The following is a 3,884-nucleotide window of genomic DNA, read 5'->3' on the forward strand; positions in this document are numbered from 1 at the left end:
TCTAAGGAAAAAGTCCATATAGTATACAGTATAATAAAGTTACACAGCACCGCTTCCAATAGGCCAGTAAGTAGTAGTTGGAAAAGGCAAAATTCTAATGTAAATGGAAGGGACAGATGGAGAAATTCGGCTGTGCAGAGTGGGGGGTAAAGTCGGGCCTTCCGGTTCTCCCGCCGGGAGGACGTGAAACTCGAGGCCCCGGTCTGGAAGTGGAGGGCAGGCCGCAACCCGCAAGGGTGTTTTTCAACAGGGCAAGGGAGCAGGAGCTCAGGAAGCCAGCGTCCACTCTCCTCCACCCGCTACACGGTATGTTATACCTCTTGTGCTGCCCATGTCGGTCTAAAAAATTGTACAGGGCCACTTTTATTTCCCAATATGCCCCTGGTCTCAGACATAACTGCAGCAAAAGACGAACGGAAGGCCCAATTGTGTACAATCAGGCCCTATGAGGAGGGATTCCACCCCCACTCAACAGTCCCCACCCCCTCATTAGACTGCACCCCCATTAGGGCTTTTTCCATAAATTTTCTGGGCTGGTTTTCTATCCCAATCCACCCCTGGACTGGTGTGTTGTTAGTTGGCTGTTGCATAAGAAAGTGCTACAGTTAATCCCAGGAGATGACTCCCCTAACCTGATCTTGTGACGTCAAACACAATAATGACATAGAAGGACCATAGGCTATAAGGCTATAAAGTTCACTATACTTCTAAATTATTTGTACCCATGTATCCCCTATATAAATGGTCAGGGCTGGCGAAAGGGGGGGGTCAAAGGGGACACCTGTACTGGGCCCCAAGGATCAGAGGGGCCCCAAGGATATGCCGCTTAGTGTCTGGCAGGGATGTGAGCCGTCTTGTTCAAATAGGGCATCGAGCTATAGGTGGTGTTGGCGCATCCTCAAAGTGACCGGAGCTTCTCACAGACAGTGATTGTGCAGCGCGAGTGTGCACCCGCTCTTCCGGGTCCAGCTCTGTTGCAGGCAGTTACGGGACATGGCAGCACCTCCACTGCCCAGGATTCCCATGCCCTGAGCCGGCCTCTTCTAATAGTGTCTGCTGTGCAGCGTTCGGGTCTGGGTACTGGGAGTGCAGTGCAGGTGAGTCTCTTCCTGGGGTAAGAGTGGCTTGGTGAGGATATACAGGCTTTGGGATGAGGTGGGTGAACTGGGCATGTAGCATGGAGTCATTGGGGAGAGACTGTGGTGTGTGTGGGAGAGGAAGGAGAGATATACATATTATGCCAAGATTTTTATGGCAACATATGAGTGGGAACACATTACAGGGAATCTGATCTTTGTCTTTCTATGTGCGATATATAGATGACCTTTTTTATATCTGGCAAGGTGGTGAGAATTCACTGTTGGCATTCATTGATCATCTCAATTCACTCCCAGGTACTATACGGTTCAGTCTTACATTTAGCAAACAGCACATCAACTTTTTAGACGTTACCATCATGAAGAAAAACAACAAGTTGGTCACTACCATTTACAGCAAAGAATCAGACAGGAACACGCTGCTTCTCTCCAGCTTTCATCCGGCATCCCTTAAAAGGGGTCTTCCATTCTCACAGCTTTTGAGGGTGGTATGCATTACCTCTGATGTCTCTCAAATATCAGTCGCACTACAATCTATGAGCCAAAGGTTTCTGGATCGAGGATCCAAAAAAGAATATTGACACTGCTCTTGCTAGGATTGGACAAATTAAAAGAGAAGAATTACTCCATAGAAAGGACGGTGTCTTGAACAAGGAGAACGACAGATTTAATTTTTGTAGTATGTACACCATTGCCTCAAACTTCATATGCTCTAAGATTCATGAACACTGGCATCTGATTTCCAGTGATCCAGTTCTCACTAAGGAATTATCAAACCTACCCCGATTTGCCTACAGACGGGGACGAAATCTTAAAACGCTTTTAGTAGTCACAAATTTCTCTAAAAGAAAGACGAACAGAACCGTGAATTGGTTGACACCCAAAACAGGGGTTTTCAAATGCACTGGTTGCCCCAACTGTCAATTTTTTGTTACTTGGTAATCGTTTCATTAACGCACATGATCACAAGGAGTATACCATCAGAAAGAATCTAGACTGCAATAGTAAATTTGTGGTCTATGTTCCTAGGTGTCCATGCAACCTACTATACGTAGAAAAGACCAGCAGAATGTTAAAAGAACGATTAAGCCAGCACCGCTCATCAATCAAGAAAAGCCTTACTACTACATCAGATCTAAGGGATTTCATTAACTTACCGGTGGATAGACACTTCGGGGAAGCAGGCCACACTATTAATCAGCTCAAATGTTGCATGATTGATCAAATACCCCCCTGCAAAGAGGGGAGATCTCAACAGACTACTACTACAAACGGAATTACAATGTATTCACAGGCTTAAAACTTTGTCCCCCTGTGGTCTAAATTAGGAAATTTTGCTGGGATGCTTCCTTTAACAATTCCACTATTTCATTGTTCCCTTTTATTTTGGGTTTACTTTCTTGAGACACAGCCGTGTGTCCTGTGACATTAAGATTGTTACACGTGTGCATTTCTTATGATTGTCGACACCGCCGTGTGTCAAACTTGAGCATGATAGGCTTTTCCATATTTTGTTAATTCTGAGAATTACAGACACCGCCGTGTGTTGAACTTAAATACGTTATTTTTTCCCATATACATATTCCATATCCATATGTATGGTTATCAAGCTCTGTGACGTTGCCCTAGGTACTCTGAATTTCTATGACACCTGCAGTCTCCTATGGGTTTTCTCATGTTCAGTGACCTTTGGCCCTTTATAGCATCCGCTGTCTGCGGACTTGACACTTTCATCGTCTCTAAGCTCTCATTCCATTCTGCACTATGTTCGACACCAGAGTCTCCTCCCTTTAGACACAACTATTTATTCCTGACACCGGCTTTTTTTCAGGACCCACACTATGTAGTTACGGTTATCCCCAATAAGTACGATTATTCCCTAAAATCTTGACCTATCACAGACCTATGTTGGATAGACGTGATCAATACAGCCACACCACACTGGCAAACGTCCAATCCCTTCCGAACTTGGAAACGAAGCAGTGTTGGGCCCAATCAGTACCAAGTTTGGAGACTGCCTGGGAATATTGGGTGCAGTACTTTACTCCGTTCATTTCACCCATACACCTGTGAAATGGTTTTTGACTTATATACCTCTTGGCACTCCTTCTATCATAACGGTAACACTGAGACACACCATGTCGGTATGGTTTCTAAAATTGTGTTGTGTATTTACACCTTGCCTTGCATTCTTCTTTAGGCATCTACAGGGTTTTTTTGCCTCACCAGCCCCTGGTTCAACACGCTTAATGCATACTGTACACTCTTTGGAAGCTAAGCAATCATTGGTCTGGCTCCATGTTGTATGGGAGCCCTTTGGATTTCAATTACCTCAATATTGCTATTGTAATGTTTTAGTGCTGACAGTTGATTTGGATACAAAGTGTCTGGAATGTTACCTTTATTCTTTATTCTTTTGTTACCTACTACACATTGTGTTTTGTAGCATGTCTCACTTCATACTCATTACCGGTGTCTAAAGCGTTTACCCCAGTAACGCATACCGATGGTTGGTGACAATACTTATCACCTATCGCGCCAGGCAGATTGAGTGTTTGGCTGCCTTGCACATGTGATGTTTGTTTTCTTTTTCTTTTTTTTCTCTCATTATTTGTCTTCATTTGTTTAATAACCCTGCTCATGTTTTTTGTTGATCACTTATGTTTTTTCTGTATTTCATTCCATATGACTGTGACACTATTGTGATTCATTTTATGTATATCAACATTGACAGTCAGTTGTGAGCATTGCTTTCAGCTTGTACTCCTGCACCACTGTGGTGGCTTC

At 44.0% G+C, this 3,884-nt stretch overlaps 1 pseudogene; it reads left to right on the forward strand.

The window, feature by feature from the left end:
- Positions 1 to 3,020: 3,020 nt before the first annotated feature.
- Positions 3,021 to 3,140, forward strand: LOC134912990 (5S ribosomal RNA; annotated as a pseudogene).
- Positions 3,141 to 3,884: the final 744 nt, after the last annotated feature.

This window comes from Pseudophryne corroboree, chromosome 4, assembly GCF_028390025.1.
Source record: "Pseudophryne corroboree isolate aPseCor3 chromosome 4, aPseCor3.hap2, whole genome shotgun sequence".
Taxonomy (NCBI): domain Eukaryota; kingdom Metazoa; phylum Chordata; class Amphibia; order Anura; family Myobatrachidae; genus Pseudophryne; species Pseudophryne corroboree.